This window comes from Artibeus jamaicensis, unplaced genomic scaffold (assembly GCF_021234435.1).
Source record: "Artibeus jamaicensis isolate MK-2021 breed Jamaican fruit bat unplaced genomic scaffold, CSHL_Jam_final scaffold_369, whole genome shotgun sequence".
Classification (NCBI taxonomy): Eukaryota; Metazoa; Chordata; class Mammalia; order Chiroptera; family Phyllostomidae; genus Artibeus; species Artibeus jamaicensis.
Genome location: NW_026522042.1, coordinates 17,802,541 through 17,822,218, shown reverse-complemented (window position 1 = coordinate 17,822,218; position 19,678 = coordinate 17,802,541).

The window sequence follows — 19,678 nt, the reverse complement described above, 5'->3', positions numbered from 1 at the left end:
ACCTGGACCTGGACCTGGACCTGGACCTGACCTGAATTCTTGGGACTTGGGTTCGTTATTGCACAATTCTCATGCGTGATAACATTACTGACTATCATTGTTATTAGCTTAATATGGATTTGAATTGAGTCTGCATTAATAAAAGCTGAGTGAAGAGCGCAGTCCCCTGGTTGACCCCCTCTTGTCCCTTAGTGCCGCTGTCACCTGTTGGTCACATAGGTGGCTTGTCACTTTCCATTCCTGAGGCCTGGGTCAGGTGATCCAAGGTGAGACCAAGGGCTAACTTATAAAAAGACTATATCTCAAAATATGCTCATGACATCAAATATCTTGCTAATTTTGCAGGCTGCTTTGCAACTTGATTATGGGAAATCTTTGCCCCAAATAAAATATGTCTATGAGATAATGAGCATGTAGCAGGTACAACAAGAGGTTTAACAACAAGCAACTTTGATCAAGTAAGGATTGACATAATTATAATGAAGAAATGCAACTGAAATGATAAATGATAGATAGAAGATTTATAATAGATAGAAAACCTAGAGATAGTATAATGGAGTACTATAGCCTATTAGGTAGCTGAAAATAACAGAACGTTATTATTTTACAGTTCTTGAGGGCAGAAATCTAAAATCAAGTTTGCTGGAATTGATTCTTCTGAGGGCTGTGTGGGAGAGTTTGTGCCATGCCTTTCTTCTAACTTCTTCTGGTGATTTGTCAGCAATCTTTCATGTTCCGTGGATTGTAGATATATCACTTTAACCTTCCACCTTTATACGGCGGTCTGTCTGTGCATGTCTTTTTCTGTGACCACATCTTTCCACTTTGAATAAGAACACCAGTCGAGTTGGATTAGCATTAACCCTAATTTCTTTATTTTAGTTTATTACCTTTGTATGGACCTCACTTAAAAAAAAATCACATCCAGAGTTTAGGGCTTTCACATATCTTTCTAAATGACCAAAATTCAACCAACCAAATTTCACATATCTTTCTAAATGGCCAAAATTTCACATATCTTTCTAAATGGCCAAAGTATACATAGATGGACACATATATGTATAAATAGCTTGATAAAGTTAAAAAATATGTAAACATTTCATATTATAGTCTTTACAGATTTTAGTCAATCTCATCAACTATTCATTTAGTCAATATATTAGGCCTCAAAATACAAGAGAAAACATAAAATTGTTCTTATATGCGACATATTTTTTCACATTTAATCAACTAAAATGAAAACATAATATCTGTGATTTTGCAGGTAGAGGAAAATAATACAGAAGGAAGTTTCAATAACTGTTAGAAGATATCAAACGACATAAAATTTAATCATAATTTAAGTTTTTGGCAAATTAAATCAATTGAGTTATAAAAACTTGTGAGAATATGTATCATTTCAATTATTTAAAGAAATGCTATAATATAAAAGATAAGAAATAGTCACTATTCTCACAAAAAATCAAACTATTCAATGAAAGTCATAGATTAGGGAATTTAAGGAATTTATAAGCTATGGAATAAATCATCAAAGCTTGTGGAAGGTTTTAAATGGAAACACATTTAGAAAGGCCTATGTCTATTTAAGATAGGTGAGTGATTATAGAATATGGAGAGGTTTCTTTAGAAATAACCTGGAGATAAGATGAACAAGCTAAGCATGTGGTCAGATTATGCTTTCTTTTTCAAGAAGTAGTTATGGGTTGGTAGTCAGAGGTTTTGATGACTGATCACATGTGGGAAATAAAGAAGGGACATGAAACAAAAATGCATAGAACGTGGCCTAATTCAAAGTTTCATCTTTGAGTAACTACTTTTGCACTGGGTTTGTATTTTTGTGACAAATAAAGCACTAAAGTTAATAGCTAAAATTGGAAGTCAAAAATGTTTAGGTTCTAATATTCTGTTTAGAGTTTTTTCCTTCCTTCCTTCCTGCCTCCCTTATTTTCCACCTACTTGCCTTACTTTTTTCCCAGCTTTTAATTTTTCTAACTTTTCAGAAAGTAAGAGCAAATGTTAAAAAAAGAAAGTTTAAAGGAAGAGAAAACTGGAAGCTGTGGAAAAATAAAAGGGTAAACAGTTTTAACATAATCTATAATAAGTAAGAAACACGGTGTTAGCGGTTCGGAGCACGAAGACAAGAGTATAAGCCAGACCTAAGAGCCAGAATTACCAATGCTGAAGAATGAAGAAGAAAGACATATTCATATAAGAATTGTTTTTTAATAAAACACCATAGTGAAAATAAGAGGACAAGCAAAAAGGCTTTGCTTGTGACAGGCCACTAGATAGATACAATTTTAAACATCAACCAGAGTAGAAAATCAAAGGGGCTTAGTTTAGGTAATGAGGGTAGGTTTGACCATTACTTGTATTATAATTTTTTTCAAAAGGTTTTCTTTTACTGAAAAATCTATTTTGAAAAGAATATTTCTCCTAAAAAAATTACATGTTTGGAAATATTTCCAGGAAGACTAGTTGCTATTCTTCTTTCAGATTAGCATATTCTCATTCAGTAACTAATCCCCATGACTGAAAGAAAGGAAAATTAAATTCAAATGCATGGCATAAATTTGAAACCTTAATCAAAGTCATATAAAGAATTCTGACACATAGATTCCTTATTTTGTGAAGAAATATTCATATATTTTTGTAAGTAGTAGTTTAATATTTTTAATATTCTTACATATATTAAAATAATACAGATCTTTCTAGCCCAAACCAGTGTTTACTTTTTTAATTGAAAAGTGTATGTTACCAATATAAAACTTTTAAGCCATTGTTACTGTGAGCACTGTTTTTTCTTCTTTTTTTATTGTTGTTCAATTACAATTATCCCCATTTTTGCCCCATTACTCTCCCCTGCCTTAACCACCCACAATCTACTATAGTCAACCTCTCCCTCCACCCCATTGTCTCAGTTCACCGGTTCTTTAAACATGTTCCTTGACTTGACCCTTCCCCTTCTTTCCCCCTTTATCTTGCTCCCCCATTTTCTCTGGTCACTGTCAGTTTGTTCTTTATTTACATATCTCTGGTACCATCTTGCTTACTTATTTCTTTTGTTCATTAGGTTCCACTTATTGGTGAGATCATACAGTATTTCTCTTTCACTGCCTGGCTTATTTAACTTAGCACTCTTAATTTACTCTTCATTATCTTTTATATTGATGTCTTTTCCCCTCATTAATTTTATTTCATATGAGAGTTTTTGTAAAGTATTTTCTGTAAGTGAGTTCCATCTCAATATAGACTTTGAATACTTATATATCTAGAAAAATATTGGCAACCTGAGAAAGTGAACTATCTATAAAAACATAAGACTATCTTAATTTGATGTATGATTCTTGAATAGAGAAGTCTTTTCATATATTAAAAGTTTACTTTCTGGCATTAGAGATGAAAAATTTAATACATATAATTATTTTACTACGTGACTTGTCTATCAGGATGCTTAAAATATTTTCTTTTTTTTTTCATTTAAGATTTAGAATTAAATTTTCTAAGATATGTGCATGGGTGATCTCTTTATTTTTCCTTAAGTTTGCCTATATCTCATAAAGGTTTATAATTTTTATTTTTTAAAGATTTATTTATTTTAGAAAGGGCAAGGGAAGATGAAAGAGAGGGAAAAATATTAATGTGTGGTTCCCTATAAAGTGCCCCCTACTGGGACCTGACTCATAACCCCAGCATGTGCCCTGACTGGGAACTGAACTGGCAACCCTTTGGTTTGCAGTCCAGTGTTCAATCCCCTAAGCCACACCAGTGAGGGCGGTTTATAATTTTTAGACTCAACTATTTCTTCAAACCAAGAGTAGTTTTGTCTATTGTTTCTTTTAATCTCATCCCTTCTATATTTGTTTCTAATTAACTTTTTTAAAATTGCTATTATGTGAATCATAGATCATCTAGTTTTATTTTACACTTACTGCTGAATAAAATTATGTATAAAGTTTTTTTGTGGGTAAAACATAATTTATTAAGGGTAAAATAATGGACGTAGTAGTGTCTTTGTAATTTTTAAATCTATACTCCCATATTTACAGATATATTATCTAGGAGGTAGAGTACATTATATTTCTTTGACAATTTTTATTGCTTACTACTTATTATAGTGAAAGTCATTCAATAAATATTAAAAATAATAAGTTAATTTCATGCACTATTATATGTACTATATTACTATATACTTTTAACTGCCACTTCATCTCCTCTTTATTTGTGACCATAACATTAAAAAAGTCGCATTTTTAATAATACTAATATGTGCCAATCTTTGCTATGAATTAATCAATGTATGCTTTTTATCATCAAAATGGACACTCAAATATTTTAAGTAACTCAAAAATACTGATAAATTTACATAAGTAAAAACTAATTGTATAGTACTAATATATACAAATGTATTCTCATAGACAACATTTAAATGCAAAAATAATATAAACATACATTTGTAAATAAAATATAAATTTTACTTTAAAGTAGTTTAATAGTATTTTATTACTCTTTTTAAAAATATATTTTATTGATTATGCCATTACAGTTGTTCTATCTCCCCTCTTCATTCCCCTCCACCCTGCATATCTCCTCCGCTACCATTCCCCCCTTTAGTTTATGACCACGTGTCTCAAGTTCTTTAGATTCTATATTTCCCATACTATTCTTGCCCTCCCCCATCTATTTTCTACCTACCATCTATGCTACTTATTTTCTGTACTTTCTCCACCCTTCTCCTTCTCCCACTCCTCTGTTGCTAACCCTCCATGTGATCTTCATTTCTATGGTTCTGCTCCTGAGCTAGCTCTCCCCTTAGTTTGCTTTTGTTTTAGGTGTGGTTCTTAATAACTGTGAGTTTGCTGTCCTCTCACTTTTCATCTTTTTTATCTTCTTTTTCTTAGAAAAGTCCCTTTAACATTTCATATAATAAGGGCTTGGTGATGATGAACTCCTTGAATTTAATCTTATCTGAGAAGCACTTTATCTGCCCTTCCATTCTAAATGAAAGATTTGCTGGATAGAGCAATCTTGGATGTAGGTCTTTGGATTTCATGACTTGGAATACCTCTTTCCAGCCCCTTCTTGCCTGTAAGGTTTCTTTTGAGAAATCAGCTGAGTCTGATGGGAACTCCTTCGTAGGTGTCCCCTTATCTCTTACTGCTTCTAGGATTCTCTCCTTCATTTTAATCTTGGCTAATGTAATGATGATGTGCCTTGGTGTGTTCCTTCTTGGGTCCAACTTCTTTGGGACTCTCTGAGCTTCCTGGATTTGCTGGAAGTCTTTTTTCTTTGCCAGATTGGGGAAATAATAAAAGTTCTTCTTATATTATTTGTTCAAATAAGTTTTCTACTCGTGGCTGTTCCTCTTCCCCTTCTGGTACCCCTATAATTTGGATGTGGGAGTGTTTAAAGATGTCCTGAAGGTTCCTAAGCCTCTCCTCATTTTTTTGAATTCTTGTTTCTTCATCCTTTTCTGTTTGGCTGTTTTTTTCCTCCTTCTGGTCCACTCCTTTGATTTGAGTCCCAGTTTCCTTTCCATCACTATTGGTTTCCTGTGCATTTCCATTCATTTCAATTAGTTTAGCCTTCATATGTTCCTTTAATTTGTTTCTAAAATCAACCAGTTCTGTGAGCATCCTGATCACCAGTGTTTTGAACTGTGCATCTGAAAGTTTGGCTATTTCTTCATTGCTTAGATTTATTGGCTCTGGGGCTCTGAGTTGTTCTTGAGCCATGTTTTGATCTGTTTGTGCCTGTTACATATGAGGAGAGGCACCTTAGATGTTCACCAGGGTAGGGCCACCCAGGTCCCTGGTTTGTGACGATGTATGTGGGAGCGGGGTCAGAGAGGGATAATGACGGTCCCCTGTGCTGCTTCCCGCCACCACTGGGGCCTGTGCAGTCTGTCTCACTGCTCGTTGCTACAGTGGATTATCTGCGCGCAAATGTGTGACTTTGATCAGCCCTCAGAGGGTCCACCGCCTTGCCCCTTCAGTGGGTCCACCAGCTGCTACTCCACACCTGGGATCTGCCCATGGCTGCCTGCGTGCCTGGGCCACGTGCCCAGGTGGGTCTGGTGGATCTTTCCTGCCCCACCTCGCTCTGCTGCTGGCTCTGCCCCTCTTACCTGTTTAGCCGAAGTGTTTGTTGTTTTCAGACTTCTGTATAGTTAACTTTTCTGTGGTTTGGCTGCATTTTTTTGCTAAAACTTTGTTGTTTTTAAACTTAATTGTGCGAGAAGAGACAGTGCTTCCACCTACGCCTCCATCTTGGCCAAAGTCTAGTATTTTATTATTTTCTGAGTGTCAAAAATACGTTAATTAAGTCATCTATGAAATTTCTATTTTTCCAAGACCATATGTTTTCTGTTTTTACCACCACCATATTTCTCTGACCTTTTAGAATTTAATAAATAAATTTAAGTTATTCCCTTGATTTCCATATGTTCAATGTTTTCATATGATCAGTTTGTTTTGGGTGCATTTAAGAGGTCTCTAATCCCAGTTATTAATCTTCATATATGTTTTCACATAAACAGAGAAATGAGAGAAGTAACATCAAATTTCTCAGTGGCTCTGAAAGTTTCCCATCAGCAATCACGTATACCTTCCAGTTCCATACAAAAGTGCAAATAAGTTCAACAGAATCACCTAACTCCTAGGAGACAGTGAAGTGCATTTCTGCCATTTATCGAGGAGGGAAGGTAGATATATAGATATGGGAAGTGGCAGTAAGGAGTTCCACACTTTATACTGTTTTCCTCTGTGGGGCCTCTCTTCCTTTCCAATTTAACTATCCCTTGCCCAGTTTCCTCCTTGATATATTTTCTGATATTTTGTAGATTCTACATTTCTTATTATCTATATTATACTATTTACTATTCTAATATCTACATGAGTAAAATATCTTGCTTCATAATGTAAACCTTTCTTGATGCAATATAAAACAGAAAACCAGTCTAGCCATTCCCTGAAACCAGGTATATATAGTATTGTGTTTAAAAAACAATATATACAAATGCTTACGGGGATTTCCACCATGTCCCTTCCTTAATCCTATCTTAATCAGTGACCAGTTTTATCATCAGTTGTCTAATTATTTAATCAATCAGTCTCACTCTTATCAATAACTGAAAACAATCACAGCTATCTTAGTGCTACGGTTGGCTCAATATATAGAAATTATCATTTTGTCATTATTAATACACTAAAATACATTAAAATTAATACAAAATGTATGTTAATGATAAATTTTCATATTGCTTATATTGAGATAAAAATTTACAACATATATATTTTCAAAATTGACTTTGTTAATATCTTATTGATTCTTTATTACTATGTGGGTTTCTTATTCCTATAATGCTTCTAATGTGTTAATATATTAAATAACCGACAGCAAGATTTTCAATAATTGCAATTGTGTAGTTTAATCATTAGCAATTATGATTCAATATACTGAGTGCACTCCTAATATTTAGATATTTTGTAGCTTTTTTGTAGGAATCTGAAGTAGCTAGGAAATATATTTTGAGGCAAATTAAAACTAAACTTGTAGTGACCACTTTTAGGGTATATCACTTCTAGTTCTTTACAATGCACAAACTTTGTCTCCAAAGATTTCCTGACATTTTATGCATATATGAATCATAGTACATGCCATAAACCCATTTCTGCTCTTTATAAAGTGGAAAACTTATTTGGAAAGGCTATAGATTACATAGAATCAATAAAAGCTTATGAGAATCTTTTGAGCCAGAAAATAGTCCAGAAAGCACAAAGCAAGTTAATTAACACTAAAAAGAAATAAAGGTTTAGATGAATGTTTTAATTTAGTGTAATGTCAAAATTTGCAAATACAGAGAAAGGATGTGGAGGAAAGCTATAACATGATTGAAACTACTTAGAAACTACTTAAATTGAACTGGGCTTATTACGCATTAGTGAACCTGCATTGATTTTCACTCACTTTTATTTAAGATGCTGCAGATTACTTCATTCTTTATTAACTGTAACTTACAATACAATCTCCTATATACATGAAATTGTCATTTAAAGTCAAAGGCATGTTAAAAATATTATTAGAAAAATATCACCTTTACAGTGATCCTGTGATCTTGGTACTCTTGGCCTTTCAAAACACATTATCTTTTTAGTTTATATAACCATTTCCTACAAAAAGTAATTTAAATTAATTGCATTTCTACACACATATCTTCAGTGCCCTTCATCATCCAACACCTGCTCCCATTAAGATACAGAATCAAGTCCAAATGCTCAGATGAGATATCAAGTAACAGCTCTAAAATTCACACAAATAGTAAGTTTTAGCATAAAGTTTTACCATAGATAGTTAGATATATTTGACTCTAAAGTCTATGTATCATCTATAACTTAATATTATAAAATGACAGCTATTATAAGTTGAGGACTTCTGTGTATTATTTCAAGAAAATCATGAATGAAGTTTAAAAAGGCAGACACTACAGCTTAGAAATGTTATATATGCACACTTTCTGGAAAAAGTCTAGTCATTGTTACTATAACAAGAATGGTTTACTCGGCATTGATGTCACCTGGCAGCCTAAAAGGGTAGACTGGAATGTGCATGTGTGTACAATGATGACTTCACTGTACTAGTCACTGGGGGTGGTAGGTGCCATTGAGTGAGTATGTGTATTGTGTGGCCTTAGCATTCAAAATAACTGAGCGAGTATAACAACAAACATGCATCAAATTTTGAGTTAAGCTTGAGCATTCCTCTGAATAAACAATTCATGTGATTCAGAAAGCCACAGCTACCGGTAGCTGGTGATTGGCAGCTTCATCAGGACAATGTACCCACTCATACATCAAGTCTTATGCAAATATTTTTGGCAAAACATCAAATTACCCAAGTGACTCAGCCCTCCTACAGCTCAGATTTGACACTCTGTGACTTCTGGCTTTTCCCAAAACTAAAATCACCTTTGAAAGAGAAGAGATTTTAGACCATCAGTGAGATTCAGGAAAATATGACAGCCGATGGAGCCTGGAAAACTGTGTGAGGCTCCAAGGTGCCTACTTTGAAGGGAACCAAGACATCATTGTCCTATGTACAGTGTTTCTTATATCTTGTACCTTCTCCCATAGATGTCTCTATTTTTCTTATTTCATGGGTGGATATTTTGTAGACAGACCTTGTGTCTGGCCCAAGGCAAACCTGCTAGAGCAGAATAGAGCCACACTGGGTGTCCTGTTCAAGTGCCATCAACTGTTAACAATCTCTTGCCAGGCTGTATCAGGTGCTTTCTTAGATACATTTATCAGGTCACCTCTCCAAGAATGATGGCCATCACTGATCTCAAATAGGGGAGTGTATCATTTGCTGGGAAAACTAGAATATTAAAAAACACAGAGTCACCATACTGAATTAGTTTTCCACTTGGCTTACAGGTAAGTATGTATGCAAATTTTCTCATGAATACAACACGGATAAAATTCATGGGTGATATATATTATATACATATATATACATATATATATGAATACAACATAATTTGTGTACATATATAACTTACAACATAACATACTTTAGAGTCAGCAAAGTCAGTTGCCTACCTATTCTAAATTGTATCAGAGGTCAGAGGAGAAAATAAAAGAAAATAACAGCATTGGCACTTAAACATTTTTGTATTTGTTATATATTGAATTAAAAAGAAAACAAGAAAGACATGGAAGGGTAACAAATAATATGACAAGTGCTGTACTAGATTTTTAAAAATTCTATAATTTATTCAATGCTAATGTTTACCTATAAAAATGAATCATCTGAGACGTTAGAAGAAAGGGTGGGCTCACTTGTCTTTCATCCTCCAAAGGTTCTGCCTTTCCTGGTTCTCACCGGCTACAAATCACTGCAGGAAAGCAACACAAAATAAAATATTCTTTACTCACCATTTCATGTTAGTAGCCTGACTATTAGTGATATTAGTGATAAAGTAAAGTAACAATGCATGTGTTGGATATTTGATTTGTATATGTTATTTCATAGATAGATAGGATTTTTATCTCCCAATGCATTTTACCAATTTTCCTTTCTAGAGACAAAAATGCTTTATAACAATATTTTTGTTATACAAAAGGAATATCAGTAACCGAAAAGCAACTGTCAACCTAGAACCGTGTCCTTATTTTTTTGAACTTAAACAAAGTTATTTGCAGGAAAATAAAAATAGAGACATTTTATCAAAACAGTATTTACTAAGGAAAATATTTAAAACAGTACTTGAAAAAGAAGAAATATTATACCTTTAAAATAGTTTTAGAGCCCTGGCTGGTGTAGCTCAGTGGATTGAGTGCGGGCCTGTGAACCAAAAGATTGCTGTTCGATTCCCAGTCTGGGCACATGCCTGGGTTGCAGGCCAGTTCCAAGCAGGGGGTGCATGAGAGGCAACCATACATTGATGTTTCTCTCCCTCTCTCCTTCCCTTCCCCTCTAAAGATAAATAAGTAAAATCTTTAAAAAAGATTTTGTATATTTTTAGATGTACAAATTGATTAAAATATTAATAAATATGTATGTAACTCTGAACAAACTTTGAAGACATAAAGGTAATTATAGTAGATTTAATTTAAAGAATTAGTAAAAGAATCATACGACTAAAATTATTTGTACCTTAAAAAGAAAGAAATAGCCCTGGCTGGTGTAGCTCAGTGAACTGAGTGCTGGCCTATGAACCAAAGGGTCACTGGTTCAATTCCCAGTCAGGGCACATGCCTGGGTTGTGGGCCAGGTCCCTAACAGGGGGCAATTACACACCGATGTTTCTCTCCCTCTCCTCCTGCCTCCCTTCTCCGCTCTCTAAAAAAATAAATAAATAAAATCTTAAAAAGAAAGAAGTACATGGGTCAAAGTTAAGGAATGTTCTAATTTTTCCTCAGTATAATCAATTCATTTAAATTTCTTTATAATGCTTAATGTAAACACTTGAATAAAAGTTTATTTGAAAATAATAGAGGAGAAGTAACACAAGCAAGTGCAGTAGGTAAAAATGACAAAAATCAAAACATAGACGTAGGTAAGTGGACAGTACACCAATGATGCTGAAATACATTAAGATGTATATGTATTCAAAATACTGATTATTGGCACAAAGTTATCAGCTAAAGTAGACATAGATTGAATGGAAAATTTAAAATATGTTATAAAAAGACACTTTTTTTCCCCAGAGACAAAGAACTTTATTACTCATGGCAAAGTAATAAACACAAGTACATGTTCATTTACATCCACCTTCCAGGTCCCTCAGTACCCACAGGAGTGATTCAGAGCCTGGAATGGGTTTCTGCATAAGCAGTGGTTGCACTATGGTAGGTGAAAAACTGAACTTGGGAGATTCACTTCTTTTTTTTCCCAAGGAGAGGTTTTTATTGCTTTGGGGCCCATATTTTAATTTCTACTTTGATGTAAATATCTTATTTATGAGAAATACAACTATAGAATTCTATTTTTCATTTATACTTTTGGAAGAGAGCAAAAATCAATGGCATACTACTTTGTTCTTGATTACATTGCAGGTTAGTATAAAATCTCTTATCACTCTGTTAAGCAATCTCGGTTAAAATTAAAAACACACACATTTACATTAGTTATCAATTGCAATAATAATGCTTTGTAACAAACTATCCCAAACTCAGTGGCTTCTGGGAGTGTGTAACCAATGACCCATGGGCTGCCTACAGCCCAGGATGGCTGTCAATATGGCCTGACACAAAACTGTAAATTTACTTAAAACATTATGACATTTTTTGTGATCATATTTTGCAAAGTATTTAATGGGTGGTCCAAGACATATCTTCTTCCAGTGTGGCACAGGGACACCAAAAGGTTGGACGCCCCTGGAACAGTTCTGAACTCACATGAAACTATTGACCAGTGATGTGGATTAGTTTTTCTTGTCTCATCTGACCTCCCTTGCATCTCTGGAATCAGATACTGTTGGTGGGCTATTAACTGGCACTACTGAGCTCTTTCTCTTGTGCCTTTCCCATCATTCAATAGCCTAGTGTGGACAGGTTCACATGGAAAATGCAGAGGTACAAAGTGTCTTGAAAGTGTCCTTTTTAAAAATCATTTATGCAATTAGAGTTGCCTTCTCTTTTTCCCCTGTTCCCCTCCACACAGCCCCATTCCCACCCCTCCCTCAGTCAATTCCCATATCATTTCCCCTGTCCATAATTCATGCATAAATGTTGTTTGGTTAATTTCTTCACCATCTTTCATCCATCCCCCTACACCTCTGGCAACTGACAGTCTCTTCCATGTATCTACACTTCTGTTTCTATTTTGTTTGTTAGTTTATTATATTCATTAAATTCTACATGGAAGTGAGATCATGTGTAATATTTATCTTTCACTTACTGTCTTATTTCACTTAGCATAATATCATCCAGGCTCACCCACGCTAGCACAAAAGGTAAGGCAAGCCTTTATTTGTGTCCTGCTCTCCAACATTGCTCTGGCCCACAACCCAGTTACATGGCTGAACTCAGAATCAGGGAGTAGGAAAATAAATCCCATCTCTTTATTAAGATGAATAGAAAGTCCCATATCAAAGGGCATTGGTACCGGAGAGAGTGAACTCTTAGAGATATTAATGCAATAGATCTACCATACCTTGATGCAGCCATTCATTTATAGGAGTTTTTCTACATATATATTTGGACATGTGGAATGATCTAGGCATAATAGTATTTAATAAAATCTTCTTTAAAGCTAGAAACTAAAATATGACCAGCATGAAAAATATCAAGCATCTATCCATAAGTGAGAAGTTAAATAATTACAAAGGGTTATTCTGTAACTACTAAAATTCTATGACAAAAAAGTGAAAATCAATATGCAAAATAGGATACTTTATGCACTATGATTTTTAATATCTCAAGTATCCTTAGATTTCTCTTCAGGAATAGTAGTAAATGTGCTAAAGGTGATTGGTTGTGATTGCATAGTGGGACAAGAGGGCTGAGCAATCAAAAGGTTCATATAATTTTACCAAGCACAATGTGCCTTTTGACCCTTTAGAAATTCTGTACCATAGACATTCATTACCTATTTTACTTATTACCATTTTTTCATATAACTTGAAAATATTATTTTATATGCCACATCAATTAATACAGAAGGCAACTATAGAATACTTCCAAATAGCAAGATATTTCTATATGTTTTCCAAACCAAATCACCTGTACTTTAGTCTGCTTTAAGATAAATTGTACTATGTAGAAGAGTTACTTCTTTTTTACAAATTTCTAAAAATCTATAAATTTCATAAAGCCTGTATGAATTGCCAACAGTTTTGTTGGCCTAGTATTTGAATCAGTGAATATGGCTGTGGACTTTCTCTATGATTTATTTAGGTTTTTTTTTTCTGTATTTAGTTTTTGCTAAAAATACAACACTATTCTACAGGAAGAGACAATGTTTTCTCTTCTGTCCCCTCTATTGCTGTTGGAAGTAAGTAGAAATGTAACACAGCAGAAGCACAATGAGAATTGGAGAGAACCTGAGAACTGTCAATCACATGTTGCCTGGACTTAGCTCTATTTAACCACGAGAAAAGTGGATATTTATTTATTCTTTTTATTCAGTGTCAATCTCCATTCCTTGGGAAACAAATAAATGGGAGGGAGCATGTCTACAGGCAGTGATAATTTAAATATTCTAGTCCAATTTTTATGATACCCTGCAAGTTGTTATGATGAATAATTCTGACTTTTTAATGTTTCACATTAGTAAATACACTATGCCCTATCCTCTCCTTCACAAGCATGCCATTTTTTTCTGCTTAAAACAAAAAGAGATAAAGGAATAGACAACACATTTTTTATTCTGTAATGGTTTTATTAATTTAAATGAATCATTTTATATTTTAATATACAAACAATAAAATTCAATAAAAGTGAAGCACATTTATTCAATAAAAGTGAAGCACATTCAATAAAAGTGAAGCACATTTAAAATATTTAAGGCTGTTTTCTTGCTATTTGTATGACAGATGGCAACATTTTTAAAGTTATAAATTTAAATTATCATGTATGTGCCACTGGGTATTCATATGCATAATTTCAGATATATTTTACTTATTTTCATAAATATGTAAATATTTTGTTTCATCTTTGGGGACAAAATCAGTGTATTACATCCAAATAATAATCTAAAGGGAACAAATATCTATTGAACTGGGTTCCAGAATTTATAATGAATATAATTTGCCAACATAAATGACTTTCATGAACTGACATTTCAAAGTGAATATCATACTGAACAGAAAAACAGTCATCACCGGTGTTAAAGATATTACATATAAGCTTTAAAATGGAAAAACAGAGAATAACAAATTCAGGGAAAAAAGTGTAGGGACTGAAGTAAAAAAAAAACACATAAAATGAATCAAAACAAAAAACAAAATAAAAACAAATCAAAACAAACAAACATAGCTTTAGAAAGGTTATATTGACTTCTAAATAAGATATTAATTATTTTCTTACTTTTTATTTCTTATCATGTTTTTTCCTTAATAGTTGAACTTGAAAGATTATTTTAGTTAAAGCTGCAACTGAAATCAACTCTTTTAACATTAATTAATTTATATGAAAGGACAGTTTGTATATAGACAAAAATTAAAGATTCTATTAGAAGTTAATGATGTGCATCTATATGTATCCCTATAAATCAATTATATTACAGAATTTCTGAGTTCAAAACAATTAAACTTTATTGAACTTTAATCTGAATTTTTACATGAACTTTATTTAATGTCATGTAAACAGGGTCCTCACATTCCCACCCAGATGACGGTAAACATGATCAGACCTTTGTGAAAATCAAATTTTTCAACATTCAGTAATTACATAGTAAAACTAATTAGTTAAAGGCCTACAAAACTGGTGTTAAAGGTGACTAAGCCAAGTTAATGATTACAAAAAATAATTATACTTCTACAGTGAACTTCAGAATTATAATTGGACTGTATCTCTGTTAATTAGATAATTAACACAAAAAATCAGAAAAAAGTGAGCACTTTGAAAATTGCATTTTCAGAAATGCAATTTTTAGAAATCTCACATTTAGATATGATCTTTAGTATAATTCAACATCACATCAATCTTCCAAAGTTAAGGGAAGACAATGTAGATTTCATTTTTTTTACGATAACCAGTGATTATCCAATTAAGGTTATTGCTGTTACTTCTTCTTTTTCCTTCCAAACCAATTTCATCAAAAGAGCAATAAAGATGAACCAAAAGTCCAAACAAGTAGCAGGTGAATTTACTGGTTGATTGCTTCAACCAGAAGAGTAAATGTGAAAGATTGTATTTTATTCTGTTCTTTAATTGCTCCAGACACAAAATAAAACATTTATACTAAACAATTCAATTATCAAATCTACATAAAACTTAGTTGCATTTCTGTTTAATTATTAACTGTTTTAGCGGCTCTTTGTTTTTAGTGTTTATATATAAAGTCATAGGATCATTTTCATATTGCTGCTAGAAAAGGTTGAAAAACTATACCTCATCAACACACTATTCTTTGGGTCAATATAGACCCAGAGTGTGAAACATCACACTGGGGAGGCCCGTCACAGTTGGAGGTTGGGGGGGCCTGTTACGGTCAACTGGACTCTTTGTATTTTCCATAAAGGGCCCACACATGCGTGCGCGCACACACACACACACACACACACAGAGGAAATAAATGAAAAGATAATATAGGCCCTCATAATAATGGTATTTTAAAATTACAATTATTTTTTATGTTATATCATTAAGTAGAGGAATTATCCTAAAGGGTAGAACCCAAATTAAAAATATACATTTGTATTTAGAGTATTTTGCTGCAATACTAACCCTTAAAAAAATAAATATCTGTTAAATAAAAGGTCCCAATTCAGAGGATAATCAAAATTTGTCCTAGTTAAAATCCCCAAATTTTTATATTCAAAAGTTATTCACAGCTCATAATTTAAGAAGGAGGCATTTTTAAAGTAAATACCTGTTTACACACATCCATATTCAGTTGGGTAGTAATAGATGACAGAGAACGTATTTTAAAATTTAACATTATATCATTTGTTTATTGTAAGTTTTTCCTTGACTTAAGTTGGTTTTAATTAGGTATCAAGGTTTTGGGGGACATAAAACACATAAACTTATTTTGATAAGTTACCAACGGAAAGCCAGTCTTTGCCAAAAAGTCAGAATGGTTTGAATGAAGAGGATGGAAGTCCACTCCCAACCTGGGATACCAGAAATATGTAGTCATTCTGGTTCAGCCACAGGAACAAATCCACTGCAAGGATGAGAGGAACATGGGGTACAGGTTAAGAATGAGGGTGTCTGTGGGCCTGGATGAGCAGGGAGAACAAAGGCTAGAACTACTGCAATGAGTGGATCAGAGTCCTGGGGCGTTGGACCTGGAAGACAAAATGCATCTTGTGCAAAAGTGTACAAAGACTTCCTAGGATGCATAGGTAGGAACCTGCAAAGTCTTCCCAAAATGAAAAGTGGCTGAAATCTGAAAAACTAAAAATCATGGGCCTGATATCATTGCCTCTGAACACAATGTCTTCCAGAAAATAGTGCCTTCCTCTTTGCTTCCACACTTCTAATTTGTGTTATGGCAAATTTTAACCCAGAGTCATATAGAAAAGTGATTTTGGGGGGAATATAGTTTCCTGTGTTGTGTCTCAGTATGATTCTAAGGTGAGCGACACTGTGCATCTTACTTACTATCATATCCGCAGAGCAGAGTACACACTGCATTGGTGGCAAAAGTTCTGCAGTACAGATTTGCTCAATTCAAACGACCTGAATATAATCCATCGAATAAACAGAATAAGAGAAAAGATATCAGATCCTGCAACATACTAATTTAGCATTTGTGGATAACTTAGTGCCTATTTTATTTGACTTAGAAGTATACATCATTCAATATTGTCAGTAATTATATTTTCTAGAAATGCTATGTAGAAATATTGATATATATATATTTAAATAAGGGAAACAACTGCTATACACTGATTGAGGATTTTGATGATATGGCACATGTACAGATATATGAAATGTGAGATTATTCATTATACCACTTTCATGTATAGTTTATTTTGTGGGCCTTTTCTGTCTTACATAATAATAAAGTATATTTTAAAATCATCATTAAATTAAATTGAATATAATTAAAATTGTGATAAGTGGCTATAATAAATGTAAAATAAAGCCAAATCACTAAAGTGGCATAATATTAATTCAAAGTAACAATTTGATATAATTTAAAAATATAGTGATTGTTTTATTATTTAGTTTACTACTTAATAGAATCTACCCATGAACAAATACATTTTCTCTTTTACATAAAGATACACACTAACAAATTGCTAACAGAGTATTTCTTAGAAACTTCATTGAATCAAGAAGACATTATTGAAAATTAATAAAGAAAAAGTTTTAGTTTCTACATGAACTCTCCCCTTAAGCTGTTTACAAATCATTTGGATGAATGTAACACACTTTCAAGCATCCATCCTGGCAGTTTAATATCAGCCTTCTGCCCACCAAGTTTAGAGTTCACCTGCCTCAAAGAAAAATAACATATAAGCATACATGCATAGCTTATGGACACAGGCAAAAGAATGGGGAAGGTGCGGGGGTGCTGAGGGCTTTGCCTAAGGGGAGAGAAGGGGAAGAAATGAGAGACATCTGTAACTGCCAACAACAAAACTGTTTATTTTTTAAGATGAAACTATCCTCCCTATCCTTGCTTTTTGTCTATGTTAAGCCTGTATGTCATGTGGTTGAGAGCCTTTCTATCAACGTCATCATCCACAGATCAGCAGCATTGGCACCATGAGGGGTGTTTATAAGAAAAAACAAAATCTTGGGTCTGCTCCAGATTTCCAGCTTCCCAGGTGATTGATATGTGGCTTAAAGTTTGAGAATAACTTATTTCAAAATAACACATCGCCCTAGTGTTTAATTTCTAACACAAGTGTCTTTTCCACTCTCAAGCCCGAACTGAGAACTGACGGAGAGTATCGCTTCTCTACACCAAATTTGTTTCTATTTGCTGCTGCTTAAAGCCTTGTCTTCATTTCTTTATCTCTCTCCATTAACGGTGGCTTTCCTTTGAGAATAATACTTTCCTGTGCTTCTCCCATTAGCTACTAATTGTTCCTTTACACTAACCATATGGACCACAGACTCAGTAACTGGGAGAACGATTTTGTGTCTTTCTTCTACTTTGTTGCCACCTCCAAACTACTGTTGTTATGCTACTGTTGTTATGTTAGTCAACATAATTTGCTTCTTGGCAGACATAATATAAAACAAAATCAGACCTGTGAGTATTTCTATTTTAGAGGATTAGTTCATATATTCACTTGTTGACAAAGCCAATTGACTAATGTAGTTGAGAGATCAGGATAAATTAAAGTATCTGTCAAATTTTATTCTATTTCATCCTTATTTTACAATGTCAACTTTTGCTGCTTCTAATGTCCTGTGGTGATGACATCAATTCCAAACCCTGACTGGTGGTGAATGCTAGAGTATTTTTAACAGTTTTACTGCTTCTCCTTTCAAAAAGACAGGTACTTGCTGAGGCAAACATGTAAATCATCTTAGGAGGCCAGGCTTCACTACTGCTTGCCAATCATTGGTTGGCATGTACAGTTCTCACCACATGGATTTTCTTTGTCGTATTTTGAATAACAGTAACACTTTGAAAAATCCCCAAGTGCCATAAAGGTCAGTCATCTTGAGCACATGCAAAATCATGTAAGAGAGGCATATCAACATATTTCTCTCCAGTAGATTGGGATGCATCTTATTAAGGGTTTCACTCTTCACTGAGAATTATTATATTGTTTCATAATAGTATTTTATTGAAAGCAGAATGATGTATGATGAAGACTACTGATAAGGATTGAGTGAAAATTGACTCGAGGAGTATGGGCACAGAATTCAAAAAATGACTTTAATCTTCTAATTTAGGTCATAATTAATTATATAGATCACATAACAGCATTTTGTATTAACACAAGGCCCACTGGTTTCTGCTTGTACTGAGGATAATAACATTCATCATGGAATGAAGTTACTTTAATTTTTCAATTTTAGAAAATATCTGACAACAGCAAAGAATAATACCCACTTTTTCCACAGAGATTCTGTCACACCAAAACTTTAACAGTCCTTGCAATACCCCCTCAGAAAGTGCTAGAAGAGACCAGGCTACACCCTCTTCTTATTTTATTCCACCAACTGACAAAGAACATCAACAAAAACAGCACCATGTATTTCCTATTTTAACATTCTTTGCTACAATAGGCCAGCATCACTGCAGGTTCATGAAGTTTTATGTGTATCTTTATGTATCTGTTACTGATGCATGTTAATCAATGTGAGTATTATTTTCATCTCCACTTTTGAAAAGTACCAGTAATGTCATTTTAACTCCCCTGTGGCTTTATCAAGCCTTCAACTGTTAGCAATGAGCAATGAGACATATGTGCCCAATTTCAAGTCACACTTATTCTGAAATTCTTCCTCAGTGTTCTAATGTATTAACTGGCATTGCTTATGGACCAACATAATCGTATAAATAGGGTCAGTGATCTGTCTTCCATTTCCAAACA